The sequence below is a fragment of the Bombus pascuorum genome, chromosome 6 (assembly GCF_905332965.1).
Source record: "Bombus pascuorum chromosome 6, iyBomPasc1.1, whole genome shotgun sequence".
Classification (NCBI taxonomy): domain Eukaryota; kingdom Metazoa; phylum Arthropoda; class Insecta; order Hymenoptera; family Apidae; genus Bombus; species Bombus pascuorum.
Genome location: NC_083493.1, coordinates 7,001,692 through 7,026,182, shown reverse-complemented (window position 1 = coordinate 7,026,182; position 24,491 = coordinate 7,001,692). Strand labels below are relative to the sequence as shown.

The following is a 24,491-nucleotide window of genomic DNA, read 5'->3' as shown; positions in this document are numbered from 1 at the left end:
CAATGTCATTTATGATACGCCAAATTAAACTATATCTATGGATATGCGACTCTATCACTGTGTTATGGAAATAAGTGGAAATTGAGTTTGGATGCTATCGAATAACTTTAATCTTTCCATGTCAAATGTTCCCAGAAAATATAGATAGCAAAAGGCTACTGTCTTTTAAAAATATAGTAAAAGTACAGTAGAAATGGACAGTAGAAAATCATTCATCGGAATTAGACTAATTCTTGCTGATGAAAATGTTTGTCTTAACATAATCGTAAATCCTATTATTTAAAGGAGAAAATATAGATACTGAGAATAATCAGTTTGAACATAGATTCCTGCCATATGTATATGACCTTCGATCATATAAATGCAGTTCCACCGTATAGTACCGACATAGCCATATGGTTTAATCTTTTCAAAGATAGAATTACAATAAGAACGATCAATTTTGCTAGAATATGTGAATTTTAATATATCTTCTCTGCGTTTTCTTTTTCTTTTGATAGAGTATGTGAATTTTAATCTACCTCCTCTGCGTTCTCATAAACGTGATTAATATTCACTGTGCAAGAGCGGCGAGTAATCGAAGCTCGATATTCCTGACAGTTTTAAGACAGTTTTAACAAATTCATGAGTTTCGTTTGAATTTAGACACGCGTACTATGCAGACGATGTCTATCGGATTATAATCTTGTTAGAATTGCAAGAAACGAAGAAGAGTGTACACGCGATTGCGGAAGACGTTCTTTGGGGGAGAAATTGGAGAAACGTGATCGAAAGGGATTGGTCGAAATTGAGCATCAACGAGATTCTCGACTTAATGAAAAAGAATGGTTGAGATTCTTGTCGAATTTTATGGCAAACTATCTGCAAGAACATTTATTACGATACATATTACGAACAAGAATTACAACGTGGAAAAAGAATGAAGATGAAGAAAGGATCAGAAGATGTAAACGTTCAAGGTAATCATCGAAGAAACATAATCTTTTTCTTGTAAGATTTATAAAATACCCAACTGTTTTTCTTCGTGTTAATTTCTTTCCGTCTTCTTTAAATGTCGGAATGAGCTCTTTATTGAAATAATCCTTAATAAGATTGTCTTTTAAAAAGTCGATCAACTGCATTTTATATTAATTTTATAATAGATTGTATAATTTGTATTTTATAATAATTAAAGAATGTATTTAAATAATCATATAAGCACTTATTGGATTAGGTTTTAAATGATTGAGTGGCATAATTAATTGCCCATATAAAATCTATTTGAAATGTTAAATTTCATTTGAAACTGAATAAGTATACTTTGAAAAGCGAAATAAAAATTTTCCCGTGATAATTAAAAATGCAATAAGACAACGGTAAAAGTAAATGCACCAAGTGGAGATGAAAAGTGAGAAGGTTATTGTTCAGGGATAATATGGCGATATTCTTAACTTCTTTTGTGTTTGGCTATTTACAAATAGGCGAACGTTTCATTTTCCTGTCGGAAAAGATTTTTATTTCCCAAATGCATCACCCATATTCATTAGATTTTTTCTTTTATGAATATATACGAACGTGGGTGTAACTCTGATGCACAAAAAAAAAATAACTCCACGTGTCTGCATATTGCGAGCCTTTCATTTAAAAGCATGTATATATTTATTAAATTCTCTTTGAAGAAGTCGCATGTGAATAAATATTTCACAAAATAAACGCACGATCATTATCCTTAAACTGAATCATTAATAGAATATTATAAAATTAGAAATTTTTGACGATATACATTTGATATTGATTTACATACAAATTAAAAACCCGGCGAGTTTGGTATAAAATTTTATAGTAATTTATGTGTAGCACATACGTAAAATTTGATGATATAGCAATAAGCTTTGTATGATAATTATTTGTTGGCAATGAGAGCGTTGAGTAAAGTTCAATTTTGTTTGGTTTAATTCATTAATACGGGCAATTAATCTATTTCTATTTTTTGTTTATTCTATTTATTATTGTGTAATTCCATATGAGCGCAAACAAAAGAACTAAATATCACAATTATTCTCTAAAATGTAATTCCGTGAATAAAATCACCTATACGTGTTCAGTAGTGCACAATAACGTGTGATTTCGCTCCATCAGGGAAAAACAGACGAGATTTGTTCATCGTCACAAAAAACGTTCATCCTTGTTGGAAATTGAATCGTCACGGAAATAACGATTTGCACGGTCGATTGCACCGCAATTGAATTTATACAGGTCAACGTGAAAGTAACAACAAACACGATACACAAATCTAGAAAGAAAAGTTGCTGCAACTACGAATTAACGGCTTACAAGTTAAACGAGATAAGACTAAAGGCGCTAATTGAGAAATGTTTGAAACATTAATTTATCAATGGCCAACGATGTCAGGTGATGAATCGTTTCTGTCACCGACGTTTTTAACGTCTTCTCCGAGGCTTCGACGTCAATGTCAATTTTATCACGAGGGTAATCAAAGCCAATTTAGCATGGTATTTACGCAGTTCGATCATAAAGCTGCTTTTATAGCGAGGGATAACCAAACTTGCATTTCGCGAACGAGAGTAGCTAATTCAAAGTTTCAGATTTCCTAACATATATAAATAAACGTGTTCTTCCTACATGAAATGGATGAAGCCAATAAATCGATCGCGTCCGATACGAATAAATTGAAAATTAAAAGTGTCGGAAACGTGAAACGCACCAGTCAGAATAAAACGTGTTCGTGGAAAATACGCGGCAAGTTGAAACTCACATCGTTACAAAGTTATAGAAACAATCACAAAATTGTTTCGGTGAAAAGCTTCCGAAACGATATTTTGGATCGTGGAAATATGCACAGGGAAAGACTGTCGATACAAGTTAAAACCTCTGCCGACTTTTTCGATTCGTCCAATTAAATTATCGTGCGATTGCTGTTTTAAAGCTATTTTTAATTACAATGGTTTAACGATTGTTCGTAAAAATTCGACGTATATAATAACTGAAGAAAAATAAATTATACAAATGAAGATCCCATCGCTTTCTGCGCTAATGATATTGAATTAACTATTGTACTACCAACACGAACCAATTGCCGTGTTGTCGTAAATTGAAATTCATCGTATCGTTGCCACAAACCGCAGTTACAATTTAGAGTGGATGTTTACTTTGCGGTGGACAATAATCGTGATATTCAGTTCTGTTCACGGCTGTTCGTGTAATATTATGTTTTTTTATAGCTGAAGTAGATACATATAGACTAATTATATCTAATTCTATAATAGAGTCAATGACCCTAAGGAAATGGACATTTCTATTGCTTAAAAATTAAAATAATGCAATATTTTAAACATCGCTTCATTTATATCAAGGAGTGAAGAATTTCTCATTTCTTTCTTAATCATGAAAATTACTATCCTAAAATTTGGCTTCGTGTTAACTATGCTATGGTAATGGGTATTATGGGATTAATTAGGGGAACTTACCAGTTGCTATTTTAGAATTTCTCTATAATTACCGATTAGAAGTATTTTAACAAGCCAAGTGCTAGGGGAAAGCTATGATTTTCACGTGACGCAAGTGAGTTTCTGAACGAGAGTAAACGAGTCAACAGAGTAAAATTAATGGAAGCTGAGAACAGAGGGACAGCCTTCTTTGATTATTTTGCCTAATCTCGATTCCACCTGACGTTCTACTCCATTCGGATATTTAATCGTCCGCGAAAGAAATGATTATTCCCTCGAGATTTCCGTCCTCGCCTCGTCGAGGTGGTATCTGCAAGCGCGTAAAGTAAGATGTATTGATCCTTCGTTAATTACTGTGGCCGTTCACGCCCGGTCCTTCGATCTCGGATAATCCATTCCGAAGGCTGGATCCCCTCTGTCTTCCCCCGATTCTATTCCCCCGATTAAACATCTCGAGAAATTAAAAAATTACACCAAGGAAGAAACTTAGTGGATGATAATTAACATCGGCGCTGCTTTATGATATGCGCGAATTAACTTAAATTTTGTTTGCACGATGGAAATTTGATATATAACTAATGTTATCAATATTTTTAAAGTGTTTCATTCAATTCCCAAATTAAGTGGAAAAATAGTACCGATGTGGAATAGATTGGGGGGGGGGCGGAATGTAGAATCGCGGAGATTATATTAGATCTAAAGTAATTAAACAACTTGAACGGAAGAAATTATTTCAAGAAGTAATAACGTTAAGAGATGAAGTGAATTGACGAGAAATTTATTATTCTGAGAAATGTAAAGATGCGGTTGTAGGGAATGTAAATGTCTATATTGTATATGTATTTATTTTGTGGAAGTGTCGTTGTAGAATTTCATGTGCAGCAACTTGTGCATGAAATAAAATTTGAGCAAGGAACATCTCTGAATCAAAGCACGTACCTAACGCACGAAACATTGCCCAGATCATGAGTTTATAACATCTACTCTGACAGAAGCATGTTCAGAGTAGTATAATATAACGAATCGTGACACGGATCTTCTACAAACATACGTAACTTTAATTCAGTGGTATCTGCGATTCTAATGACAATCTTCAAAGAACCTTAAATGAATCCTAAAATGAATGCTTTTGTTGCATTAATAAAATTACTATTAATTTACTACATATATATAAAGTATTGTATTATTAGAACAGCTATAACAAAATATACTATTTTTCAGAAAAAAAAAAAGTTTTAAAAACGACAAGAATTAGAATGGATGTTTTTATGTACCGATACAGTAACGCTTATATAATTTATATAATTTTTCAATATAACGTACACATACTTGATGTTTGTATTCTACTCTATATTTTTATGAAATGATCGACAGGAAAGATAATTTAACTCCTTGCACTCGAGGACTTTTTCGGTCCAGCGTAGCAGCTACTCTGAATGATTTAGCGTATACGTGACGCGTGTCTTACAGCTAACGCAAAATGATTTTGTATACAAACTAACTTATAAAAAAAAATTGTAAATATAGATAAATTATTAGAATATAATCTTTTTTAATCTTTGAAAATATGATTTTATAATATTAATTTCTGTATTTTTTTTTTTGTATGATAATTGATAAAGTATTCACCAAGATGCATTCTTGAATATAATTGACCTCATTTTCCAACAGTTCATCTTCATTTGAGCTAATTTCACTTCCGAAAATCACTTTTTTATGGTTTCTAAACTATAATACTTTTACCATGATCGTCGAATCCGAACTAACGTTGGAAACGTTATCAGAAGCATAGTTTCGGAGGGATATGGGATTAAATATTTTATCTCCATTTTAAAGTCTAGCACTTTACACTTCCTAACAGAGAACACAAAGAGCTAAGGAACCAATTTACGAATTAATATTGAACTTGCATCAATTGGAGATATCGAAATCTAACATGAACAGGCACTGTCGCCTCTCGCTCGTCATTGGAGTTGAAGCACGAAACGCCGTGTTGACTGAATAACTACAGTTACAAAAATATTCAAAATATTAACATTCCGCCGGAGAATTTAATTTCGATATCGAAGTCGCTATATATCGTTCAATTTTGCACTGGAAAACCACTTATTAAGAGGGATCGACTCATTACGTATTCGCAACGTGACTGAAAATCAAGATGGAGGATGAGAAAGATACTCTCGAGCACGGGATTCTCTGTCAGAAGATACTAAGATTAGAGGATTTCTCGACAGTTGTCCGAGCATTAGCGTTATTTAAAGAAACTCACGAACCGATGAAACTCAAAGACGAGAAATCTCATCGGAAGACGACTAAAGTTCAACTATGATCAATTTTCTATACAACTAAAATGTTACACAGGAATTATTATAGATACAAAAATAGAGTTTGTTATTCGTTTGTATATCCGACTTTATTTTGTTATTTTATTTCAATTTCTTTTGTATTCTAGTGATCAGCTTTCACCCACTATGACAAGAAATATCGACAAGAAGTTTCTCGAGAGATTTAAATAGAGATTTCATTGATCTCGTTATTTCCTTTGCCTTTACCTTTCCTTTCCACCACTTGAAAGTAAAATTATTTATAACTCGAAAATATATAGCTTCTCCACCATCTTCCGTATTTTATATCTTCAAAAGTTAAAGTTACGTCTAAATCATTCTAATATATGTCATATAAGGAACTTGCTTTTTAAACAAATAAGGTAAAATCGAATTCTTCCTACTTGAGACTTTTAAAATTCCCCAGACGAATTTTGAGCTTTAAATTCAAATTTCTTCGTTCCAAAATGCCAAGTCTCTAAGTTAGTGAACTTTAAGATTTTTGCTAATTAAATGGAAGAAAAAACCAGACTGAAATTTGTCGCATTTCCTATTCAAAGTTACAGCACAGTAATTAAACAGTAGTAGTTTACATTAAACAGTAGTAGTTGATGCATCGAAAAATCAGTATGCATTAAAAACAGACCATTACAGTATGCAAAGGCATTTAAAAAAGGAAGTATCAATATCATCTACTCTACTCTATATTCTATTAAAAAATGGAAAACATTTCTTGATATTCTTACATACGATGTTCCTTGCATTTTTATGATAAAACTTCCTTTAATATTTTTTTTCCTTTTTTTTTTTTTCTTGTTTCAAAGAACAGACTATTCGAGATGAGAAACAGAGGCACGATTTGTTCGTTTCAATGGCAAAATTCGTTGGAACGTAGGGGTGGCTGGGTTCTGAAGAATTCTAGAAAGAACAATATCATTTCCATCGGTAATTCGGCGATCGATAGCGGGTCTGATCGTCTCAATAGCGTGTCTTGAAAGCGAATGATGAGAAAAATCAGAGCTCTAGGTACGAGGGTAGAAAGTCTATGATTTATCAAAAGTTACGGATTTCTAAAGATATGAAACTCGTGTGTACACGATGAAGTAAATCTAATTTCTTTCTGGATATTCCAGTCACACTTTATCTCGTAACTCAATCTTGAAACGAAGAAATTCCGATGACATGTGTGTGTAGAGGTTTCTGATGCAAAGTGAGATTAATTATTATGTAATAATTAAACTTAAAATTAATTTTAAATCCAATTTTCATATCCTACTTTCGTCTCTCTTTCGATAGATAACAAAACTTTAGCATAAAATTGAAACAATAAATCGTGTATTATATTAACAAAGATTGTTTCATATTTTTCTTCAAACTTAAGAAATCGTTTAATGACAAAAAAAGACGAAACGATCTTCCAAGCAACGACTAACATTACAGTTTTCTCCATATATTTTCTCCAATGAAATATAAACGAAATTAATCATTTCGACTGCGTTATAGTTTAAATTATCAATTTTAAATGTGCTAAATATTTCTTCATTCGTCGTCAACATAATTTCTTACGTTATACAAACTTTCTACGCTGAATATTTTTTTAATCCTGCTTTAATCCTGCACCGTGATGAATCCGTAAAGTCGAAAAGTTTCTTACTACGACGAAAAGAAAACGACTTTTACAAGCAACACCATCCATTCCGAAATCCATCCCTCGTGGAATACCTATACACGTATACCAAACTAGGGACGAAACTTTCGAACGGCCAAAGAAACAAGTAAATTCCCGATATTTCGCCGGTATCAAAGATATCGGATTCGATGAAATTAGAATAATTAGAAACAATACGTATTTCTAAATTTTCAATAGACTGAGATTTGTAGAGAAAAAGAATCTATCGAAGCAAATAAAGTAGTAGATTTTTGGGCGACTGTGCAATGATGTTCAAGAAAACTCCATCGACTTTCAAACCCTTTTCATACGTTGTACAATGAAGAATCCGAAGGAAATGGAAAGTTTTAAGGATACCTTAAAAACGCAACTCCTGCGTGAACAGGAGGATCTATTGGCAAATGTTGCACGATTGTAGCGTCAACGAGTACGAAGGATAGCGTTAAAATCAAATTAGGATCTTTTTATTATCGTCTTAACTATTGGTATTACGAATAGTGTCTTTATTCCTTAATTAAAATTTGTTTCGTTTTGAGATTATAATAAACGTATGATAGAATAATAAAAACGGAATTCTTCTTCAAGATTCGTCTCTCCACTTAAAGCTTCGTAAATGGAATTCGAAGATTTCATCGGTGATATTCGAACTTTAACCTTTTTCACCCTGTTAAGGATTTCTAGGAAATTGTTTAAAAATCGATAAAATGTTCTCTGATGCTTTCACGGCGCATTACGTTAGCAAACATTAATTTCTTCTTCAGCACATTAACTTCTTCGTGACTATAATTTATACAACATAAAAATGACATAAGGAAATTTTCAAATTAGAATTAAAAAGGGTGGAATACTGATACTCCGCATGTAATGGTGTACGCTTCATGTAGAATGTCTTCGAAATACCACGGCTCATTCGCGAGATCCCAGATCATTCTCTTCCTCAGATTAATGGTGCTTTAGAGCGGGGAGTTTATCTCCATCATAAGTGTTGAGCAGATAGCTACACTGAGTATGTACCTATCCACTTAACCGTTTCTCTTGGAACTTCATGAAGGATAAACCTGGGCCAACACGCCTGCTGCCCAAGTGTATTAATCGATTTAGCAATATATCAATCACCTCAGCTGTCTCTCGTCGTCGAAATTCCAAGCTATCTGTCCCATCAAAACCGCGACAAACAATGATAAGCGACGACAAACTACGAGATTAATTTGATTTTTGATCTAATCATGATGTGCAATTAATCTCGTCACGTGCATCCTCGAACTTGCGTACTTTAATTTTATGTGTAGCAGAGACTATAATTTAATTATCCTTGTCAATTTTTTACTTTTTTCAAATTTTCTTTTTATTATTCAAAGATTCTTTGTCAAATGTTTCACTCGTTCAATATATGCAGAGAAATGTAAAAATCCTTTTCAATCCTTGAAACAGAACCAGAATGCTTAAACTGAATTGACTCGATGAATAATTACACTGTTCACCACGTATCTAATTTTGCAACCTCCGATAGGCAATTTTTGTAGACTTTTGTGAATCAAACACGAATTTGCGAAACGTTTCTTCCCTAGAACCGACAGTTTTCGAAAAAATCAATTCTGAAAAGGAAATTGGAAGTTCTCAACTTTGCGGATGTTTTGTGCTTTTACAGTAACAGGTAGCATTTTGCTGTTGAAATGACAATATCCTGCCCCGAATAAAATGATATGTATAATATGTATGTAAAATGATATGTAATGATATGTTATTGCATTCTAAACATTTAAATGTGTTTGAACAACGATGGAAGTGAAAAGAACACCTAAGACGCACCATTTGTTGCTTACATTGTTCACTTTATTTCAAAAACTAAAAATGTAGGGGAACATCTAACCCTAGTACACGATACAGCAGATATTTCTTTTAAGAAAAGCATCAAGAAAAACTAGAAAATCATCTTTTGTTTCCAATATAATTCGCGTGTTTAGCGATTCCGTTATACCGAATTTTTATATTTTGATAAAATAAATCGTCTGACGAAATACTACGCGATAACGCGGCAAATAACTTTTGTTTGTTGTTCTAGCTAGAGTTGATCGATTTTGTAATTAATTAATCAAGCCGAGCAATCAGTCAAATCGGTATTTCTGTGTTGTCGTTTAACAAGGACTTTTCAGGGTGAACATGCATCGCCTCGTTACGCGAAAAAGAGGCAAAAGAATGGAGGACACGTTTCAATTCCGAATAACCGAGTTTGATTCCCAGAAAACGAACCGTGGCGAGGGGTTGAAAGCTGACGACTGTAATCGAATAAGAAGGAACATGAACTTCGAAAATTAGAAATTTGTGAGTAACACACGACGCTAATTGATCTGTAGATGAAATTACAGATTTCAGTTGACATTTGACATACACTTTTTATAGATTTCAACTTTATCTATCTTCTAACTTCTGTTATATCTTTATTATTTTCAAAGATATAAATTTCCTTGTTCTATTATTTTTTATCTTTTCCACATTTTCATTACCCTCTCTCCTTGCTTATTATCCTTTCTCTTCTTCATATTTATGTTCCTATTCTTCATACTCGTTTTGTCATCAACTCCCTTTCTCCCCTTTATCTTCTTTTCTTATCCTTTAGAATTCCTTTTCTTTCCTCCTCTTTATCGTCATTTTTCTTAGAAACCATTCTCTAAGCAAATGACGTAATGAAAGCGAATACGAGACAGTGATGTCTCAAGACTCAGATGTCTAACTTTGTCCTAATTAGAGCCTTCGCTTTTATTGTATGCGCAGCTATTGTATCAAACGTATTACAATATTTTACTCTTAACGAGCGACGCGTTATCAGTGAGGTATTCGCGAAATATAATTAATGCAATTACGGTATTCGGCAGATAAACTTACAAAACGAACTATCAGCTGTCTACAAACACAAAGACAGATAATCAAGCATCGATGTGTCTCCGGTACGTTTCAGTTGGATACACCGAAAGTTCGTTCACTGTTATCACTCTGTAATTAACGCGTTGTGTAATCAGTTTCTCGATAGAGAACAAACTGGAAGCGCGCCGAATACGAACAACCCCAAAAAACAAATACATAGAAAGTGATCGAACACGATGTTCACTATGATGCGAATAAAAATTCTTCTATTTTACATTCATTGGCTTCTAATTCTGTTTCAAGTATGAAATGTTAAATAAATTAATAGTGCTCGACAAAGGTATACTAAATTTCACTGAAACTGAAATATTTTTATAATTAAAGCGCCGAATAGGAACAACTCCAAAAAACAGATACATAGAAAGTGATCAAACAGGCTGTTCACTATGATGCGAATAAAAATTCTTCTATTTTACATTCATTGGCTTCTAATTCTATTTCAAGTATGAAATGTTAAATAAATTAAAAGTGCTCGACAAAGGTATACTAAATTTCACTGAAATTGAAATATTTTTATAATTAAATCCATATACAGTTCAACTATCAGAAAAGAAGATTTTCTAGCTATTTAGCTTTAATAAGTTTAGAAAGATGACATAACAAGACATTTCTCTCATGGAATATGATGGGAAATGGTCGCAGGAAAAAATACGAGCATAAGAATATGAAATATATGATGTATAACAGATATTACGTAAAAGTCAAGGGACGAAATCGACATTTTTTCCATTTTATTGAAAGCATGTTTCGTTGAAAGAGAAACTTCAAGAACCTTTTTTTCCACAAATTATGTGTATTCTCATCGGATCTAAGTTTGAATCAGTTGTTAGTATACGGAATTTCCACTTGCTCTCAAACTATTAACACGAATTTTAATTGCACGGGTAATTACACTACTTTGAAAATTAACTATTTCGTTGGAAACACAGATTTATACATCGATAAATGTTTAAATATCGAATTACGTTGTTGGTAGCATTAATAAAATCTGTACGCTGTTTTCCTCGAAACCAATTAAATCTGTAAATATCTCGGTCGATAGTCTGCTATCGATTCGCAAGTTATAATACAAACATCTACTATTGGGAGTAAGTATACCGAATATGCAAGACGTTAATTAGAATGTATTGATTATTTATCGTACACACTTCAAAGAGAATGTTGGAAATTCTTAAAACAAATGACTTATCCCAAAAATTTATTTGAAATAGTTAAGAATGAAACAATTTCCCTGCCTCTTTTCTCAATTAAAATTAAGAAATTAATCCTGTTTTCCCTACTTCAATCAAATTCCTGCAATACTTAATGAATTTAATTAATAACATGCCATAAGTTATCTTCAAAAAAACTATTAGAAATTTCTGAACCGATTCGAGTGACTTGTAATAAAAATCGTTCATAATAGTCGAAGACAAAATCGTTTTTCAGATTTTTCTTTGATATTGAAAATCCTCAAAGCCATGCCTTTCCTAATTCAATCAAAGCCCAATAAACTTCGTTAATTTAATTAATAGATTGCTATTAATTATATTTAATAAATTATGCCTGCTAACAGCAATAATGGATTTTACAGATAGCATAGATGGACATTAAGCCACAAAATCGGTCGACCGCTTGAGAATACACAGAAATCAATACAAACAATTGCTATAACAGGATACATCGGACACCATTTTAGCTTATTTCTGTCATCTAATTCATCGAATAAACCTACAAGTGGTTCCGTGGAATAAGATATCGATCAGAGGCGCATCAGTCTATCAGTAGCTGATTAAACCAATCAACCAGTTAACTTAATTCGGTAACTTCTTGGCATCTGGGAATTTGCAGTCTAAATCCACCACTCTAATCGATATTCGTCGCATCGATACCTGTTAATGTGATTTAAATTTACTATAACCCTTTTCATTAATCCATAAGTTACCGTCGTTAATAGTTTAATTACAAGAACCAGATGAATGAACTTGGATCCAATTTGAACCACGGCATACGTGAAATTTCTCCTTTTCCTTTGTCTCTCAAGCATAACTTCGACAGTTACAAGGGGCAAAAACGAGACGACGACTCGACCAAATTCGATATTCAACCGAACTGCCAACTCGTTTCACGCTCGTATAACGAACTAATTAATTGTAAATTTTAGATCCCGTTATCAAAAAATATATATAAATATCTATATGTTACATGGCTGGCTGAGAATCATAATGATTTAAATCGTTTAATTTTTACGTTTATCTTTTATAAAATAGTATTCTGTACTTATGGTTATAAACAATTCCTTATATTTTATCACATCGTGAAAAGATACTACGGTTGAGAATAAAGTTATAAATCAATTACGAAATTAAAGCGACGATTCTCTTAAAGAATCGAAATACGTGATTAAATAAAAAAATTTTCTCACAATTTTAATTTACCCCGCAATGATTTCCAGCCTGACGTATATGTAGAAGAAATAAAACTGAATTTTTGCTAAGAAGAAAGTTTCTTTTGCCTGATATATTTTCACCGATTTGAAAGAAAGAAGTATCACAACAATAGTGGATGGATAACGTGTGGGCGACAGCTTCTACGACTGTGATCATTGAATACCAATGAGGGAGGCTGCGTAAATAGTCCTGCTCCTGTAAACAGCCTTCTCGACTCGATCGAAGTTACGAAAAATTAATGGATGGTCTAGGCAAGGACGAGGATGGAATCGACAATTTCTATTTGCATTGTTTACGACAAGCATGATAGATTAACTTCTGTAAGGAACAGCTTTTGAGCTAACACGTGGCTTAGAGTTTGCCCTGCAAATGACGTTAAAATATAACACATAATTAGAGAGACTATAGAAGGATCAGATCTAATTATACACGAAAACCAACCGTAGGATTTCTAATAAGCTAATAAATTCGAATAGGAATCTAAGAGACAGAGATTTTGGGATAATACCGAAGAATATTAAGAATAACGTTTGTGTGTAGTTTTTGTATCTTTGATTTGCATATCGATCGTAGAGAATTTGGACGTGACTGAGGCACACCGATTAACGGTCAGAACTGTTTCGACTGCGTTTTACACTCTCAGTATAAATCGAGATATCGTAAACTTATGAAAGTGCTGTACGTAATCGGTTTAGAATGTACGAACTACATATCTTCTCCTCGAATTAAAATGTTCTGCAGCATTTTTATGAAATCTTTTTCCGGGTCACGTAAAAAATCTAACAAGTGTAAAACATCTAACAAAAAATCCATTGCTGTGCATTTACGTTTTTAACGGCTGTATTTTACTATTTGCGTTAAAAAATTGTTTGTACATTCAATTGTCTACTTCCACAAGGTGGAATCTTTTTAATATAGGTATACGCGGAAATGTATGTTAAAAATGCGGAAAAGTATAAAATTCTATGATTCTTTTGACATAAACGTGACGCTTACACATATTTTTTATCAGACTTCCGATTTTATATTTTTCCGTTTTAAAATTGGAACAACAAATTTTGCCCAGATATTAATTGAACGAGACAATGGAAGATTTAGTCAGGGTATTACAAAATTATAAAAGCTTTTACAACATTCTGTTTTCGGATAGTTCATCCACTCTGCCCCGAATATACGGTCCTTTAATCGAGTTTATCGGTTTTTCTTTTGTGTCGCTTAATCGACTTGATTGTAAAAAGAAACTGCGATAACGAGTTATTAAAATACATTTGTTTGTACAGTGAAATAAGAAAGACGTTCCCGTATGATAGTTTATGCCTTTATATCAATCGATAAAATTCGCCAATTAAAAAAGAACGAAAACTTGCGACTTAATCATGAGCGTTGATGTATGTTTAATCCCAATATTCCACCGAGTAAATAAGATCTTTGATATGAAGAGTAATTAATGAGTGGATTTATAAACTAAGATATATAACGAATCTTTGAAAATGATAAAACGAATGGATTAAATATTAAGAAAAAAATACTTTTAATCCCAAAACTTCTTAATTTTAATATTTCTTAGAATTCTTTTCATACCTTTGTTTTAATATGAAACGAAGGCTGTAATGAAACTCATAAATAGTTCCATCAATTAGCATTAAGGATATCTTATTTTAAATAAATAGATATAGCAGAAGTAGCTACTTATTGTAATTGTGGATACACGTGTTGGAAATATAATTATTTAACAAAATGTCTTCTAAATGATTAATTCATTCAAGGCGGCATTTGTGGCGATTTCGTCAATGTAAATAACAAAAGCCACAGGGAGGTTCTTGCATAAAGTTGCAAGTTATGCGAGCAACTGCACAGTGGGATTAAGTACTATTTCAGAAGGATTACCACAAGAACTGAGAACGAATAGAATACATCGTATACTTTACCCTTGGGAAAGTTTCAAGAAATTGAAGTGCCTTCCCAACTACGTATCTCTCGCCGACAAAAGAACGAAGTGTGCAGAGCGGATGGAACTTCCTGAACAAGAATTATGTACTTCGGAAATGAGAGGACAATTTCGAGCATCCTTATTCTTTTTACTTCGATTCAAATCTATTCGTTCAACACGGTACAACAAATTTCTCTAAAAAGAGGAAAACTCTAATAGTTGTTCGGTAAGCCATTTTATTTTATATTGTTCTAAATATAATTATCTGTTGTATCGAAATATTAATGCAAAATATAACGCGCATTGTAGTTCGAAGCACGATCTTCCTTTCCCTTAATGTAATAAATATGTAATTACGTACAGACTAGATATTAATAAAATTTATTTTTGTTTTAGTTTAACAGCTCGAGCTTCGGCTAAGGAAAATTCGACTTATTTACATTTTATGGAAAATAAAACAACTAAAATATTTTGTTTGTTAATTGCATTAGTCGAGTTTTCCCAATATCAAATACAGATTTTAGAGAAACATTGCCTACAACTTTGTCAACTGAATAATAGCACAAATTCCATTAATAATATCATAAATTCCAATAGACATCGTAAATCACTATACTTGATGTTGTTGGCTGTTGACTAAACTACAATATCTGTCGTTGGGCGAAATTTGCAAGTTTGCAATAACATGACAATTTGCCAAATGTTTAGAAATACAACTCGAACACACACTCGTAACATAACGTTATTAGGAAAGCTAGGAAAGATCAAACGTCCAAACTCTAAACTATCACGTTTCAACGTCGAATCAATTACGTTTTAAGTTATTGTCATTGTATATTTATTAATAAATTAAAATAAAGAAGAATAAAAGGACTCCACTTCCTCAAGGTGCTCACGCATTTATGCGGTTTATAGTGTTAATATTTAAACTATGGTTAAGCTGAATACATGTCCTGACGAATGAAGTATCTAAAGAAAAATTTGCAATTTTTAATAATGTTTGTTAGTTATGATGAATACACCCAAAATCAAATAAACTTCCGGACAACTTGTTCGAAAAACAAGTAATTTTAAAATCACTAACTAACTAACTTAAAATAAATAAATAACTAAATTAAAATAAAAAAATAACTATATTAATTTTACGATTTTTTCATTGTACAAAATAAAATAGAAGACAAAACCAAATAAAAAATAAAATTTCATTTCCAAGTAAGAAATAATAAATAAATTATTTTTTGTATAGTTTGTGATTTTTATTTAAACAAGAAATTAAATTCTTATTCGCAGCTGAAATATTATTTTAATTTGTTATTTATTATTTAATACGTAAATAAAATTTTGCCCAACACTCATCGCTGATACTCTAAGATCGGTGAGTGAAAAAGTAAGAAGAATGAAAGGGAACGAGGCAAGAAACTGTCAGACATTTAAGCCTTATCGATCCTCGACGTTAATAATGCCAGTGATAATATCTTAATTCCCATAAAGATGATTCTGAACATCTACTTGTTGGTTAAACATATTAATTCAGCTATTCCACTAGCTTATAATTTTCTCGATAGTTACATATATCATATTGCTCCTCGAGCAATATTTATTTAAAGAATTTTAGACGACATTGACAACATATTGTCTCCGAAGAAGAATCGTATCGTTTGCCAAAGTGTCGTGGTTCGTAAGATTGGCCGATGTTGTCGAGCTCGACAACGACTACGACGAAATTCAATCTCACACTAAAATACGTCTACGTGTAAGTACGTATCTATCGCAACGATTGACTTCTAATATATGTATCAACTGTTGTAAAAGTATTTGAGTTATTAATGTTTCCACCTCTGCACTTGATCCCGTGATCGTTCGAATTATTCCTTCTACTGATAATTCCGAAAAAAGCTAAACTGCCGGATTTCTCTTATAAACGAACTTCTTTAACCTCTTTTTGTTTTAAAACAGGTTCGTAAAAGATGTTCAGATTCGTCCGTTTTTAATTTAAATCGAATCGTATTTTATTCAACTGAACATCGGGAATTGAATTTGACAATATGTAAATTCGTTTTCTCTCGCGAAGAAATCGTATTTTATATAACCTTTGTTCTACTTTACAGTATTACTGCGTTCGAATGGAACAAACGAATCGTTAAACGCTGAACCTGAACGTATTCGATGAAACTTCCATTTAACGCGACTTGTCTCGTAAGAACTCCCTTTTGCAGCTTACAAATGCCATGAAACGTTGTTTTAAAACTTGCCTCATCCGTGCATGTCTTTAATGTTTTAGTTTGCATCATATAATCTCACATGATCTCTAGACGATACCTACCAGCTAATTCGAGTCACGACTAGAGATACGAGCTAAAGTCGACATCGCACGTGTGTTGTATGCTACCCTAGTGAAATAAAACGTTCTGTTAAATTTTAATTATTCGTAACGTACGCTTCAAACTACTTTTACATCAATGTAGATTTCTTCTCGCATTTTGCATTTATACGGTATTATACACGCAACAATTTTTAGGGAAATAATTAAATGTTACTGCAGTTTCAAAATTAATTTGCCACGGCGTATAATAGCAATAAACAGAGAAACGAAATTGTGCTTTTTATGCAAAATTGATACGATTGAGACCATGCAATTCTGTGTAACGACAATGAATTTTTACCAACGCCGTGCCATTAACGCGAATTCCGTGTACCAGGAACGGAAACCCATTAAATTCACCGCCAATTGTTCATTTCACTTAGCTTTATCGATAATTTTCTCATTTTCATAATATTCGATACAAAGCTTTATTCATGTATAAACAACAATGAATTTCGAATTGAATGAAAAATGGAACGAACTACTATACAATGTGTCTCGCAGTACTTCGATTTTTCAAAAAACAAAAAATTCTATAAGAAATTGATTGTTTTTCAACCTAAATAAAAAAAACTGTTAATTTAAAGCTTTAAAAATGATCTTTTTTTTTGAGTTGACATAGTTAATCTCAGATAATTCAATTCTCATATTTATAATCTTCAAATGTAAACAAGACAAACCTTGCTCTTGTCATATGCATATGTAGAAAGTGTAAATACGACACTCGAATCCAGAATTACAGGAAAATTCACACACTCCTTCATATTTATTATAGGTTACGTTAGTTTCATGTAACGGTGCTAAATGACAAATATGGATGCTTAGCGACGATTATAAACTACTCGAGATGGCTAGAGGGCGGCCTACTCCTAAAGGAGGTCTTGGCTAAATAAAACGTAATATGTTTAGGAACACTTCGGGATACTGCCTAAGCGTTCTAAAATTATCGGTTGAAGTTAAAGTTTTATCGGTTAAAATCAACGTAGGAATATAAACTGCATCCTTTGCTCGTCTTTTAGAATAAACATGACATTTTTATAGTCAAACAAAGGTTAAAATATCACACGTGTAAGTGAGAATGCAATGAAATTCAAAAGGAGAGTAATCTTTAGAAGAGAACAATCCCTAAAAGTATCCATTTTATAAAGAAAGACGATGCTGTGAAATGATCTTTTCTTCGACAAAATCTGTCTAATATTTAAAATATAACTTCCACAGAAAATTTCGGATTTAAGGAATAAACCAATAGTAAGGAATTTGATTAATTTTTTTTAACTAATTTCGCTCATTTTTCAACCTTTCGATATTTCCTATCAAGTCTAACCTATTTCGATTTTTTCGATATTGAAAATTCTCAAGCGACTCTTATTGAATTCAAGCAAAACCGTTCTATTATCTGATAAAATATCGGAACTTTGTCAAAAATGAAAAGAAATAAAAGTAACTTCGGTAATACTTCTGCTCGTTTCTTTCAAAGTGATTGATAAAAGTAGGCAGTTTTCTCTGATGGAGAACCTAGTACAAGATCATTTTATGCTTAAACATCTAACATGTTATGGTTAAAGGGTCGACATAGGCAGTAATTACGAGGGTTAAATTACAGAGAAAAAGTCCTTTACCCAGAAGAGAATTACTTCAGTGAGGAGAATTGAACATAACAACTAAGCCATTATTACAATAAATTTGATCGTCACTGTTTCTTTTATAGTTTACTTTCTGACATCTAAATAATAAAGTTGCGAAATAAAATTAATTAAATAACAAATTAATTTCATAAAATTGATATCGATTTCAAAAGACAAATTTTATTGCTGTTAATTCGCAGTAATAATGCTTTTGTTGCAAATAATCACTGATGTAACAAATAACCGCAATCACTTATAAAACAGATCGAAACAGGTGGGCTATAAAATCTGAATGACACGAAATTATCTGACATTTACCCGTCAATCGGTCGGGTTTAATGAAATCATTTCACGCAATCGTATTAACAAATCGAGCAAATCAATTTGTAGGTATTGTTTCTTCTCGATAGTCCATTGTTCCAAGTAGTAATTATGCGTTTGATCTTTCCACGGAAATTCACCTGAAAATGGAAACAAGATTTGATTCACAGACATGAAAAAGAAGAGAAATAAAATGTATTTTTTTTTCACTTCTTTTTTATATGACCAATACCGCTCGTTTTTTTCCGGTGTCAACTGCAACTCACGCTGTACATGACGTACATCAATTACACAGATCATTGCTCGTCCATGGATGGTGAAAAAAATGTAAAAACGTTGCTAGAGTTGGCGTAAAAGATAATTACGTAATAATTTTAAACTTGAACGCTTTTATACGAGACATTTCTATAATCTTTCGATTTAACAACGGTTATTAAAACGATTTTATAATGAAATTATATTGGCATTTAATTTTTGTAAATTAAAAGCATAAAAAAAGGAGCAATAAAATAGAGGATACCGGCCCTTGTTGCGGCATTAACAGAAATGGCAATAACTGTTGCAGCAACTTATAACGAGACTGTTATTCGATAATGTTTTTTAACGAGGATTATTGGAGTTTCTAATTGCGAATTCTGTGAACGATGAGATAAAAGTGAGTGCAAATTTAATTTTGCTGAATTTCTCGATAATTTGATTAATTGATCACAGAGATCAATACTTATTAGCGTCCTACTTTTATTCCTCGTAAAGAGATTTCATAAAATTGGCGGAATTCTGTTAATTCACGAAATTATTTTCAAATAAATAGCACGGAAGTATTCATAAATTTGTTGATGTAAAACCTGTATAATATTTATGAGAATATTATACCTATTCTTTATCTAAACATGTATTTCATGAATCACTTAATTAATCATCTTAATTAATCATTAATTACAACGTAATAAAAAGTCAGATACACTCTGTGTTGTAAATAAAGGAATTTATCGTATGAACAGTCGAATGCTCCATAAAGCCATCTCTCATTTTATGCAATAAGAGGACACAATGTTGAAGAATTTTCTTTGTTTTCCACTCAACGTACGTGTTATTGCCACAATAAAGAAAAAGCTATTTGACCTATGTATATTTAATATAGAAGTAAAATTAGAAATATGAAATGTGATAAAGGTGTCCAAAATATTTGAAAAATTAACACCGGTACGATACAATTTGAGATATTTTGTGTTTAATATTATACAGCTTTAGACATCGTGAGATAACAAATACAATCTGATTTTCCTTCCGTCACTTGAAACGTTAAACTGGCGTACCTTCGAACCATTTACGTCCTTATATTTTGTCGTTATATCAGAATGACTAGACTGTGACAAATGATTATAGTCGGTGACAAATCACTGTTGAGAGAAGAATATTGTATGTGTGCCAGAAGGGACACTGATTTTATCATTTCATCTTCACAAGAAATATTTCCCGCGAGAAATTTCTAATTCTGAGATACGTAATTTCAAATTTCATCTAACGTGATTGGAAAATCTAACTTCAGTTTATAAGAAAAAGAAAGAAAAGAGAAAAATCAGAGTTATTATAATAAGATCAAACTAAATTTCATGATCAATAACTTTGTCGATGAAAATAATGATTTATGAAACGATGTCGTGCTTCAAAGTAATGCGTATTAAATATTATATTAAACAGAGAGGAAGCAAAACAGAAAGAAAGAAATAACGTCAAACTAGATTTTTATATACCCATATTCAAAAACTTATAATTGCGTTGGAAACTCGCAACGTAAACTAATTTATCATAGCTTCTTCAAATTTTATTTCCTCTCTATACATGCCGTTTTTCCATAGTATTTTCACCGAATTAATATTTCGCTTTAAAACAATTCTATATTAATAACACAGTGCACAATGGAGTAACGAGTATCTTAACTTTAATAGATTCATGAAATAACTTCAGAATCGTATTAAATTTTCCGTCTAATAGCAATGGTTTACTTAATATTTCATTGAAAATCTGTCCAATATCTGTAGGGCCTGAACTAGGAAAAAAGGGGAAAAAGTTTTGCAGCGACGAACAAATCTAAAATGACATTAATATGGCAGTTGTGAAAAAATTCAATTTGCATGGTCGTTAGTTACTTTTTTATGGAATTTCACGATGGTAAATTCCAGAATCTTTAGGCTTCACGAAGTTTACATTTGCTCCAGAAACATCAGAAATTAAAATCCGGGGAAATACAATATACAAATTACCTGTTATGCAACTTCGTTGACATTTTGACATATTCTACATATTGCCGTTTTATCTTTCACGACAGTGAAAGCTTTTGCTGAGCATTCAAGATAAAATAATATAAACTACTGGCAACTTTTCTTATTTGAATTTTATATTATTTTATGTCGTTTTCGAATGTTTATATTGCATATTAATATTTATTTTGCATATTACAGGTATTAAATTTCTATAAGGGAATTAGTAATACTGTCATCGCGATCAACATGTTTCATGAATTATCTCATTTTATGACGCAATATTTTTCCTTTGCGGTGATGCCTACGTTTGTTTTATAACAAATGAAATAATGAAAAAGATAAAAATGTACAAACAATTAAAATATTAAAACTCTAATCTGCCCAAATTATTTCAATAAAATAATTTAAATTGTATCGTCATAAATAAATATTTCACCATTCGCAGAAGTTATTTACCCGAAATTCAATATTAATTCTCAAAATCTAATAATGACTTTAGAAAGCATTTTATTGATCTCATTACATAGCAATGGCACGCCGAAAACCTCGAAGAATTTCATAAAAATGTGCCATATCTCAATCGTATTCTGTTATCTCGCCAATATTAAAATTTCCAAATATTCACCCTCGTTTTATATGGGTACTGTGTGCTACGAAATTACAAATAGAATGAAACAAATTAAAATGTTGTTATAAACTGTCCGCATACATGACAAAAAGAGAAATTTTACGTGATAAGTGAAAACAATTTAAAAAAACATGAATGCCTCAATGGGACAATAACACTTTTTTCTCACGTATACTAGAATTTACCTTTCGAAAAGCTGTGACTTGCGATTAGAACCGTTTACACAGCGAGCTCGATAAGCAGTATTGATTCGCGTGAAAATTTTCCTCAAACCACGGTTTGTTATCGGAATATCGTCCAGTTCAACTTGGTAAGCTTTTGTGCCATCGGTATCGGGTATCTTCACAACGCATTGCTGTTTCCTATAACGATCGGATGATTGAGAGAGGTGACCAACTAGTGCTCGTATTTCAAAACACAGCTGCCACTCTCGAGCGCAATTACTTGCGTAGTTCATACACTCGCGTGAGAATTGCCTTAGGACAACGATAACAACAACGACATACTTGGATGTTTATGCTTGAAGAACTGTAGACGAGATACGTTCTTGAAAAACAGACAAATTTTATTTATGAAACGAAATTACAGGAATTATAAGAAACGAAGTCCACTTTGTGTATGTTTAATAATTACAACTTCTATTTAATGTAATACTATTGTTAGAGATTCTATGGTTTTTTAATTTTACGTAATAAATAGACTACAAATCGAAACAATCGAAGCTTGATCGTAATACAATGTGTCGTATAGATTGAATATGATTTATAAGAATTTTAACTACTATGTCTCTAGCTTACAATTATTTCAGACGACTTGTACGTTTTAAAAATGAATTATACTCACAGTTACAATTCGCAGAGACTTCAGGGGCGGCAAATGGTTAACGAAATCGCAGGAACGCGCCGATGTTGAATCCGTTTGTCAATGTGCACGAACGCGCATATAAATCCTTTTACGAAAATTGAGTCCTAGGCAACTCTTTTAGTAAGGAAATCCCAAACACTATTCTACGATTTCACAATTAGTTCCTAGTCTGTAGAACCAATTTCTCAGAAAAGAGGAATAAAAGAAGAAACAAATAAAAAGTAAAAGAGAAATAATAAACACGTCTTTTAATCACGAGCAAAATTAATTAATAAAAATTCTTTTGACTTGTTTACTTTGAAACGAATTGAAATAAGAACAGTTTATAGATTGTGTGAATTTAGGAAAAATTTATTAACCGTATCGATAAACGAGCTAGCGAGTCACTCGAAATGCGAAACAGTTCTTGCTCGCATCACGGCGCGCCGAGAACTGAACACCTTTCGACGTTGCGGATTCGCTAGAGGTCGGTGGAAGGAAGCGAGTGGGGTTTAGATTAATATATTAATATAAAATATAATATAAAGAAATTAATCGTTAACCGAACAAAAATGATTGTTAATTGCACGTTGTTCAATTATACACATATGATAAGACTTATTTTATGTATTATTTTACAGAAATTTGAGAAATTACTTATACTCATATAGAATACACCATCGTTTTAAAATTTTTCATAGACGTCTTGTGCTAGCTCAAATTAATTGAACATCATCGCTCACAAACAGAATCACAAACAGATTACACGTATAGATAAACTATTATATCTTATAAAATAAACATGTTTATTTATTATATTCATATCATATTGAAATATTAAGAAATATATATACATACACATATAATGTATATATAATTATATTTCATTATAATAAATATAGTATTTCAATATATTTATTATTTGTTTGTCGCCATCTGCATACTGGTTTGTTTCTAACTAGTAATTTTAAATAATTTTTCATTTTTCTCATATTTTCCTTTCTTTTTCAATTTAGATATACTTAAAAAGATTAAGCTGACCTGTAGCAAATAAAAACTATTGGATCATATTTTAGAAACTGAAAAAATATTCGAAAATTTTGAAAAATTTTTTAATACACAGAAAAGTCTAATATACTACATGAACTTAAACGACCTAGTATGCATTGCGGACGACATCAGTAAAAATAAGATTGCAGTCAGAATATTATATACTATATTTCATTATATTTCTTTTCAGACAGTGTAATCGTACATTTTACTTTTATTATACTTGTTAACTGAAATTTAGTTTTCAAATATTTAATGGTGTAACTTCAAAGTTATATACATAGTGTATTAATAAAAGTATATTATTATTATTGTTGCTATTTTCGCTCTACAATCTCATTTAACTTGTCTAGTAAAAATCTAAAAGTTTTCATAAGCCCTATCTGTATGTATACACAAATATCTGAATGTAATAATGAAAGAGAGGAGAAAGGTATTATATGAAACGCAATCATATAAACCGGTTTCGACACTCGCTAGAGAAAATCGCTCAAAAATTGAGTCGTGAGAAATCAACATGGAAGACGACAAAGTTCTTACGAGATAGACAGAGATAAGTGAAGTATCTCTGTTTCTGTCTGAGACATTCATAGCATGTCACGCATGAGCAGAACAAAAACCTTGTCTTCTATGTTGACTTTTTGGACTCAAAAAAATGGATGCTTTATGGTTTCGTCA

General features: G+C 31.8%; 1 protein-coding gene across 1 annotated transcript in view; it reads right to left on the bottom strand.

The window, feature by feature from the left end:
- The window catches only part of LOC132907815 (synaptotagmin-6), a 96,116-nt gene extending 72,910 nt beyond the window's left edge, over window positions 1–23,206 (bottom strand). The window contains exon 1 of the mRNA XM_060961224.1: window positions 22,764–23,206. The gene's annotated coding sequence lies outside the window, so the exon portion shown is untranslated. The remainder of the gene's footprint in view (window positions 1–22,763) is intronic.
- Window positions 23,207–24,491: the final 1,285 nt, after the last annotated feature.